Here is a 10,196-nt window from a genome sequence, read left to right on the forward strand (position 1 = left end):
GGTGGCTTTCTCCAGCTCTTTTGTCAAATGCTGTTGTGGACCCCCTGAGCTCCTTGTTCCTTTGCCAGTGGTGGGGAGTGTGCAACTCGCTGATGTGGAGTCTTCTGTCTCCTCCTCAGACCAAGAAATCAGCTCTGACTTTTGACTGGTACCTGAAAGAGCAACATTTCTCAAGTGGAAGTGTTGTTTCCCAGTTTAGAAGATAGGGAATTCTGCGTTGGTATAAGGGGAAAAAGTAATCTGTTACATCGCAGCTGTCACTTCAGAGATTTTCATCCCCCTCTCTTACATAAGCAGGAGAGTATTATAGATACAAGATATGGGGGTTACAGGTATGTGAAATAGCTTCACACAGCTGTACAGACACCCCTTTCAGCCTTGTTTGTGTTAGAAGAGGTGTGGGATTAAAGGACATATCCTCTTTTTGTTTTTCAAAAAATGTAGAGGCTTGGCATAATTACCAGTGCAGTACTGACATTGTGGGTGAACCCAGATGTGATCAGTGTTTTCTTCTTCTCCTTCCTCTTTAATTTTGTTTTGTTTTGTTTACAGAAAATGTCACTGCAGCTCATTTTTCAGGATTGTGTGATCATTATTTTATAGTGATCTGGCTGGAAAATCCCTTAAAATAAAGTTGTCTCTTAAGAACCAAGAGACATTCATCTGTAAAGAACTGCTCTAGTAGTCTGAGCAACCTAGAGATGTTTGCTCAGGCCCATGCCCTGAGTATTGGGAGAGAGAAATGATTTGATATCAGACTGGAGTCTTGGCTTCTGGAGCTGGGCCACATCCGCTCCCGAGAATTAAATCGCAGTAGCCAGGGACATGGTGGCAGCTGGGAATGACTGGGTGATCCAGGAGCTTCTCCTGTCCTCCACCAGACACGAGAAGGAAGAGGGAGCAGAGCAACTGGGGGAATTCAAAATGGATCCTGTGGCAGGTTCCACGTGCTGTGCCCCCCTGCAGGAGGCTGGCTCACAGCAGAGGGAAGGATGAGGGGCTGGCTCCTCTGTAAGGACTTTGTAAGGTCGTGGCAAGGCTGCCCAGATTCCCTGTGCCAGCAGGAATGCGCAGTGCCCCTGGAGCCGGGAGCTGCGCTCCAGCTCAGCACAGCACTGCAGCCAAGTCGAGATGACTTTGCAGATGCCGGTGCTGCGCATGAAATGACCTGAGATGAGCCATGATGCAGCTCTCCAGGGCAGGACTGGAGCGCTTCACCCAGAGGAACAAGGCAGTGCATTCCTGCTAGAAGTGGAGTTCCTCACAAAGGATTTCCTTTGCAAAAGGTTTGGGATTGATGCAGCTGGCTGAAGTGAGAATGCATCTGAGTTTCAAGGTCAGTGGGGATATTCTTTTGCCCTCTGTCAAAAATAAAGGAGACAGAGGAGCTTGGGATCCATGAGGAAAATGCTACCATGAGCTCTGTGGGTAGGAGACAATTTGTAGCTGCAGCTTCCTCTCTGTATCCCTAAGAGAATCCTGAGCACTGGATCTAAGAGAAACCTGAGCACATCAAAACACTTTCTTGGCAGTATCCAGCACCATTTCCTCCCTATGGAAGTCCATGTCTCTAGTTCTGTGCAGACAAAATGTCAGGGCTTCATCTGTCTCCCTCCCTCCCACCAGCTGAGAAGCCAGCAAGTGCTTTTCTAATGAAGGATTAACTTTGCAATCAGGAATGTGCTCCTTGTGCCCTCCCTACACACAAGTACAATCATACCCAAAGCATACGAAGACATGCTCACTTGAATAAATTCAGAACAGGTTTCAGTCTGCTGGCTTATCTGTAGCTCTGCTCCCTCAAAGCAAGACTTTGACTTGGCTAAAAACAGTAAAGCTGTGCTATGGGTCCAAAAAGGAGGACTGTAAAGGTTTCACTCCCCACCTCCCATGTGAAGGACTCAGCTCCCTGAGCTGGCTGACAGCCTTTGTCTCTCAGTCATGAACCACACAGAATCATTATAGACTCATAGATTGGTTTGGGTTGGAAGGGACCTTAAAGATCATCCAGTTCCAACCCCCTGCCATGGGCAGGGACACCTTCTACTAGCCCAGGTTGCTCAGAGCCCCATCCAACTTGGCCTTCAACACTTCCAGGGATGGGGCAGCCACAGCTTCTCTGGGCAACCTGTGCCAGGGCCTCCCCACCCTCCCAGGGGAGAATTTCTTCCTAATATCCAACCTAAACCTCCTCTCTGTCAGTTTGAAGCCACATACAGCCTCCAGCAAAAGCCCCTCTGGTACTTAACCCCTTTAGCAAGGCTGGGGATATGGTAGTTGCTGTTGGGTGGAAGAAGAACTAAGGAGGCAGAGTGGTAGTATCTTAGCAGCAGGGCTGTTTTGAATCTGTGTTCTTGGATGCCAGCCCTAGCTAGGGAAAGGGACGTACTGGCTGAGCAATGTGGGAACAGGAATGAAATTGAACTCTGGACCTTTTCTGTTTAAAACTTGTCTCCCCAGCACTAATCCTGTGAGGACTTGGAGTGCCCTTGTCCCAGCAAGCAGGGTTTTCAAGGCTGGCTGGTTGGCAGTGCTGATTGTGTCGTTGCTTTGCATGCCACAGGCATGGGGAAAAGAGCCTGAGAAAAACAGTAGCTCCTGCTGCCAGCTCTATAAGGCAGAGGACTTCTCAGATGTCAGGCAGATCTGAAACATCAAAGGGGCTTCTCCTGAACTAGCTGACCCTTTATTACACATATTCTTCCACTAATACCCAGCAGATTATCTTTGCCTTGTTCCTGACCTGTGGCAACCCCTGTGCTTTGAACATGCTCCATGATGGCAGAGAAGTGGCATTCACAGTGACTGCACTGCTGCAGGTGGCTCCCAGTGGGTGGCAGTTAAGTCCTCTCTGAATTTTCTTTTGGATGTGTGTATGTGTGTTACTGGAAGTGCTCCCAAGCATGTGTCACCACCCCCACACTTCAATCTGATCCTGAGCTATAGGTGAGTGTCAGCTCAGCAGACGCTGAAAGGGGGTTTAGCCCCAGGTGAACTGTGGATTGCTGTGAATACAAGAGTTGACTGTGCTTGCATACACGATGAGCTGCATCCCAAGACCTCTGAGGATGATAATTTCCAGAGATTTTCTGTCTCCCTTTAGCAGTCTTGCTGAAATCCGGGGGGAGCACTGGTGGAAATAGATGAGAGAGATATGTTTCTGGGGAAAGATGTTGCTGGTAACTTCTGAATGTAACCATGATTATGAGATGATGCAGTGAAGGAAAGCCAACACAGGGGAGAGAGACCCTGTGGTTTTAAGCACAGTTCTGCTGTGTCTCAGAGATGCTCTCCTCGACCCCATCGTGTGTTGAGCTGTCACACACGCAGATTGCCTCTGACTCTGCTCTCAGGACTGTCTGCAGCCTTCTCCTTCCCGGGTCTGCTGTTCTGATCCTGGACTTTTTCCAGCCACTGTTTCCCCCCAGCATTGTACTCTGTTATCAGTGATTCCTCATCATGTCATAATCTGCTGGAATAACTTGTACTGCATAAGCAATTCTTGAAATGTGCCTTAAGGCAGAGGAAAAGCACTCCCAAAGCTGTAAGAATCACTAGATTAAAAACAGCTCCCGTAAGGAACAAAGGGCAGGAACATCATGTAACATGGTTCTCAGACCATTAGGAAACCCTGATTTCTAGGGGAAGGGGGCAAGTGAAAAAGGTGGCTGTATGAGCCTGCTTGCCTTGGCCTGCTGGACCAAACAATGAGTGTCAGCTTCAGTCTTTCAGAGTCACCACTCTGGAGTTCTTTAGCATTCACCAGCCATCATGTCATGTTGTGGAAATTAGTGGCTTGAGGCTGTGCCTGTAAAACTAGGTGTCTGGTTCTCTCCCCCTGTCCTTTTGCAGCCTTCAGCATCCATACAACTTACTGTATTCCAGTACTTAAAGAGAGCCCACAAGAAAGATGGAGCGGGACCATTTACAAGGGCATGTAGCGACAGGACAAGGGGGAATGGCTTCAAACTGACAGAGAGGAGGTTTAGATTGGATATTAGGAAGAAATTCTTCCCTGTGAGGGTGGGGAGGCCCTGGCACAAGTTGCCCAGAGAAGCTGTGGCTGCCCCATCCCTGGAAGTGTCCAAGGCCAGGTTGGACAGGGCTTGGAGCACCCTGGGCTAGTGGAAGGTGTCCCTGCCCATGGCAAGAGGTTTGGAACAAGATGGTCTTTAAGGTCCCTTTTGAATGAAGGTCTGACAGAAGAAAGGATTCTGTGGGGCATAGCTACCATTCAAAGTGCCTCTTTAGTCTCCTGGGCACCTATTGACTATCAATCACCCCTGTATGAGTCTTGAAAGAGGCTGTAGCCCCTGCCATACCAGCAGCAGTGGATCAAGCCCTTTAGTTCATCCTCTGTATTTTTTTTCCCATTTTTCCTGATTGAAAGTTAGTTTTTAACTTCTTCAGGGTCTTTGTTCCAGGAACGGCTCTCCACAGGCTCTCCACAGACAGCAAAACCACGATGGTTTTTATTGCAAGCAGAAATAAAAATAACAATCAATTATAGTTACCTCCCATTTGCCATCTCAGAAAGAATCTGGGAGCTACTGGATGAGACATAGAAATATCAGGCAAAGCTGAACTTGTAGGCATGGACTGCATGAAAATCAGCCTGTTCTATACAGGGATAGCTTTGCCTACTCTATGAAATATTATTGAAACAAAATTGGAACAATCCAGTTAGGTCATGCAATGAGATGTGTGATTTATGAGGATAAAGCCAACTCAACATCATCTTAATGACATCCTATTAAATACACATTACTAAATTTGATATGTCCAGGAGCACACAGCCTGAGAGAGGGTGTTCCCATCTAATCCAGTAGTTTTTGCTGATTTTCAAACATATTGCATAGCCAGAGAAAAAGAGTAGAACCAGTGTTTTAGAAGTTTACTCTTCTATCTACAGGTAATCTTAAACAATCATGGCTAATAAATTCCATCTCCTCAGACCAAAACCAAAGCCAGGCACAAGCATAGAGTTGCACAGACTTGCCCTGAAGGGAAATGGTGTAAGACTTCCTGTCCTTCATCTACCTAAGTTTCTGTGAGATGACCTTTCCAATGCTAATTAGGTTGAGTCAGAGTATAAGGAGTGACATGAATAATTCTTCAGCACAAGAAAAAGCAATAAACATACATACACAGTTCTGAAAGCTTAAATTGGTTTCCCTTATCCTGAGAATGTCTGTCCCCCAAGGTAAATGCCACCAAACAATGCTGGATTCCTGTCAAAGGAATGGCAGCTGAAGGCCATTCTGTGAGAATGACTACTGGTGGTTCAGCATCTGACAGCTTGGCAAGTTTATTTCTTCAGGATTCAGGCAGCAGTTCAAGTTGGCCTCTCTCAGCAGAGCTCATTCCAGGGACTGAGGGGTGGAAAATCCCTTGTATATTAACTACCTTTGACACCACAAACCTCTATCTCCTGTTGAAAATGGGAAGGTGTCCTGTACCTCAATTTCTGCATATGAGGAGATAATTCTTTCTTGTGTCTATAAGGTTTAGCCCCAAAGATCACAGAGTTCACAGAATCACAGAATGGTTTGAGTTGGAAGAGACCTTCAGCACCATCTTGTTCCAATCCCCTGCCATGGGCAGGGACACCTTCCATTAGAAGTTCTCCCACGCTGTTTTCATGGGAATCACATGAGGACATGGCATAAATATTTTGCTTATAATTGTAGCTTAAATTTCCATTTCCATCCTTCTGATGAACAACAGCAGCAAGAGGAATGAGCAAGTGGTTTATTGGTATTGGAACTTGCTCCTCTGTGTTTGTGACCATGCAAAATCCGTGGCTTGAGCAGCACTCTGCATCAAAGCAGAGTGATGCCTGGTGGTACTCCAGGTGATACCAGGAGTACAGGGGAATTTGAGAGGATCATCACAGCATCCTAGAAAGCACCCTTGAGCTTGCAAAGAGGACCTGCTCCATTACATAGTCAACTGAAGTTTCTAGGAATGATATAATCATGTGGAGGGAGACCAGGCTTAAATTACCAAGTCAATAGGCATCATTTGGAGGAACACAGCTGAGGTGTAAACAGATAGCAGCAGCAGGGTGAACCGGAGTTCATCGGCATTACAGGGCACGGTGCGTGGCATCAGCTGGGTTTTATGCAGAGCAGTTGGATGGATGGGCAGCCAGAAAGCCCCTGTAGAAGTGGAGTAGTCAGAAGGTTATGTGTTGGTATTGATGCCTTAAACCCCAATGGTTTTCTTATTTTTCTACCTTATAAGTTTTATAGGTAATAGAAGTAGATTTTAGAAACACTCCTTTCTCCCTCCTCCCCATAGTACCCCTTAGTTTATACATTCCTTAAGCCTCTTACCCCATTCCATACTCCCCATATCAACCCTATTCCCATATCCAGTAGAGGATGTTTTGTCTCTTGTCAAGGCAAGCCTGTCTTGTTTGGGGAACGCCTGTATCTTGGCCTAAACCGCAGGACAGAGTCAAGGAACTGGGTGACTCTGCTCTCTGTACCCCGAAGATGATGAAGGATGATGAAGAGGGGGTCCCAAAAAGCCCCCCAACCCAATTCCAGGAGGTGGGCCAGGGGGTGGACCAGAGCAAAGGCCACGGGGAGGACACACTTGGGATTGGCCAGATATTGTTATAAATGTAACATCTCGGGCTGTGCGTCGTTTACCATCTCTTGCCTTGGCACAATTAAACCCTTTCTTATCTCACCCCAACTAATGGCTCCTGGATTTTTTTCTAAGCACCAGCTGAGCAGGCATCAGTATGTAAAGCAGGACAATAGGTTATTAGTCTCTGGGACAAACTGTCAGACTGAGTTGCCGGGCTGGATCCTGGAGAGATGTACAGGGAAAGGGAACACTGCTTCCTACAGCAGAACTTCTGCTCTGTGCTTCTACTGGGGCACAGAAACCACGTCAGTGGTGCTCCATCAGGAGGAAGAGGTGCCTTGGTAGTGATGGGATTAGCGTGATGCCACTGGGGGAGATAAGCAGATCATACAAACACTGTCAGTAACAACAGACCTCCATCCACCTCCTGTTCATCCTCGGCGTGTTCTCCCCTCATCCACTGCTCCTGGTTGTGCACGGAGAGTCAAACAGCTTGGGCTGTGCCCCCATGACTGCTGGGGGGGAGGCAGTTTGTCTCTCATTAGTACTCTGCTGTTTGGAAACAGGAAGCTTGGAGAGGGGAACTGAATTAAAATGCAGTGTTTTGGGGTCATGTTCTCTGGTGGCACAAATCAGCACAGCCTCAATTAATTCAATTAGCAATGCTGACCCCCGAGTTATAAATATTGGTAAGTCTGCTGCTCTGAGCACTGTGGCAGCACGCAGGAGATTTAAAAGGAGCAATTTCCCCCCTCATCACTCTGTTTTTTCATAGACAGAATTCAAAGAAATGCTAGAAAAAGTTGTCAGTCTTTGGGTCAAAGTTCTGGAACCAAATATCAGTTGCACTGAACATTCCTGTCGCCCTGTATCCTAGAGCAACCCTCACTGAATGCACTAGACTGTCATGGTCAAAGGACTCTTTTCCCATTAAAAATCCCCTTGAATTGGATTAACAAATGACAAATAAGCTGCTCCAAATTCTCATGGGAATCCTAAAGGATGTACCGGTGTGGGGACACACAAGGTCTTTCATTTCTTCTTAGAGGAAATCCTGTCACCTCCTGTGCATGGAGAATTGCAACAGAAGGGTCCATATGGATTCACAAAAGGAATGTATCCTGTGTGTGCTCTACAAATGCACTGAAGTGCCAGAAGGGTTTTGTGTCCAGTCTTTTGAATTTTTTTTTTTTCTGGAAGGGCTGACTTAATTTTAGTTTACAAGTGCAGCAGGTCTCTTCCCAGACAGTCATAGTCAGAAATCCAGAAGACTGGATGTCATTTACAGGCATTTCCCACAAGAAATTGAAGGTCATCACAATCAGGGTCAAAAACTGAAGTAAAAGCAGCTTTCAAAGTAATAACCAGTCTTTCATTTCTAGCTCACTAAAGTAGCTTCAGGTAAATCCTATTTATAATAGAAAAAAGTTCCAAATCAACTTAGAAATTCCAGATTGGCAAAAGGTTTGAAAGGAAAGAAAGTAGTCATTTTTATACCACTGTCTCAACAAATATACCCATAGAAAACAGAAAGGAAAGATAAGAAATGACTGGTCTTCATTCTGCCTTTACTCAGAGATTCCTGCATTTAATAGTTGACCACAACACCAAATATCAACATGAATGATGGCACAACAGCAGCTATAGTTTAGATATCCAAGTCTATATTTTAGGAGAAAGGTACCTAGGAGCCTTTATCCTTCATTTTCCCAGTTCTCTGCCTCAGCAATAGCAGAAAATGCAGCATATTCTCCTGCCTTATGTAATTTTTCACCTGATAATTTGGAAACATTCCTTTACCAAGAGAGTGGTGAAACAGTGGAAAAAGCTTTCAAGAGAGGTGATCAATGCCTGAGCCTGACAGTGTTTAAGAGGCATTTGGACAATGCCCTTAACAACACATCTTAACTCTTGGCCAAGCCCTGAAGTGGCCAGGCAAGTTGACCGAATGATCATTGTAGGTCCCTCCCAACTGAAATATTCTGTTCTATTCCATTCTGGTTTTGCTGTCATTGTCTCCTAGGTGAATGGAGGGGAAAAGGGAATGAGAGTCCCAAAGGGCACAGCTGTTCCCTGAGACCGTGGGCAGCAGATTTGAAGGGAAGCAGATGTCAGAGCAGTCCACACGTGCCAAGATGTCAGGGAAATGCAGCTCAGGAGTGAAAGGCATTAATGGCACTGCAGAGGCTGCTTACCCAGCACCTGCCTGCTTTGAACCTGGCTTGAATAAAATACAGCCTGTGGCTGCTCAGGAGTTCTAAACCTACGCTGTAGTTTTGAAAACCATGTAGGAACTTGGTTTTCCTCCCCCCTTCCTCTTCCCCTGCCGCTGAGCCTTTTGCCTCAGTGACTTCGCTGTGTGGGCCGGTAGCGGGATGCTGGGAGCAGGATGCTCAATCCCTGCTACCCACTCTGCTCCCAGATGGGAACAGGAAGGGTGCCATTGTGGTGGGAGTTCCGTCACTTCCCTCTGAAGGCTTCCACTTCCAGAAAAGACAGAAGTTGTGTTTGCACTCAGGGAATCTCTGTGTTTTCCATGCCTGTTCTGTTTAATAGCTTTACCCCTTCTGAGTGCCTGTGCTGGACAGAAAGCTGGTAGTAGCAGAACCTCCATCAGCTTAAGAATTGTTCCTTAGTTATGTCCACAAGATAAGAAATAGATATGGGGTGGGGGAATAAAACTTGTCATTATTTCCATTGTACCTATGTTTTACTGCATGGACTCCAGCAGGTCCAGAGAGGGGATCCTGCCCCTCTGCTCCACTCTGAGGAGACCTCCCTGCAGTGCTGCCTCCAGCTCTGGGGGTCAGCACAGCAAGGACATGGAGCAGTTGGAGCGAGGCCAGAGGAGGGACACCAAGGTGATCAGAGGGATGGAGCAGCTCTGCTGTGAGGAATGGCTGAGAGAGTGGGGATTGTTCAGCCTGGAGAAGAGAAGGCTTTGGGGTGACCTAATTGTGGCCTTTCAGTACCCAAAAGGAGCCCACAAGGAAGATGGAGGGAGACTATTTCCAAGGGCCTGGAGTGACAGAACAAGGGGTAATGTCTTCAAACTGACAGAGAGGAGGTTTAGATTGGATATTAGGAAGAAATTCTCCCCTGTGAGGGTGGGGAGGCCCTGGCACAGGTTGCCCAGAGAAGCTGTGGCTGCCCCATCCCTGGGAGTGTCCAAGGCCAGGTTGGATGGAGCTCTGAGCAACCTGGGATAGTGGAAGGTGTCCCTGCCCATGGCAGGGGGTTGGAACGAGATGATCTTTAATGTCCCTTCCAACCCAAACTATTCTGTGGTTCTGTGACTCCTGTTATTAGATAACTGTGTATGTGCACAGTAAGAGTGAGTGTGTTTGCCTGTGTGCCTGTTTTTCTCACCAGTCCCAACATACTTCTCTTCTCAGGCAGGTGAATGATCATACACTGCAATAAAATTATCATCATCTCAGCAAAGCACGCATTGTTTCAGCACTAGTAAGGGTTCATGATGCTCCTGGAAGACTCGATGCTTTGCATAAGCACAAATTGATGTGACCAATTCTTTTCCTATAGAGGCAGGGGTTGCTCGTGTTTTTGCTGCAGCAGTATCTGTCCTGTCTGTTTTA

At 46.7% G+C, this 10,196-nt stretch overlaps 1 long non-coding RNA gene across 1 annotated transcript in view; it reads left to right on the forward strand.

Moving 5' to 3' along the window:
- The window catches only part of LOC113976204, a 41,749-nt gene extending 31,553 nt beyond the window's left edge, over positions 1-10,196 (forward strand). Inside the window, exon 3 of the long non-coding RNA XR_003537041.1 lies at positions 9,996-10,196. This is a non-coding gene — a long non-coding RNA (uncharacterized LOC113976204). The remainder of the gene's footprint in view (positions 1-9,995) is intronic.

The sequence above is a fragment of the Neopelma chrysocephalum genome, unplaced genomic scaffold (assembly GCF_003984885.1).
Source record: "Neopelma chrysocephalum unplaced genomic scaffold, ASM398488v2 Primary Assembly neopelma1_149, whole genome shotgun sequence".
NCBI classification, from domain to species: Eukaryota; Metazoa; Chordata; class Aves; order Passeriformes; family Pipridae; genus Neopelma; species Neopelma chrysocephalum.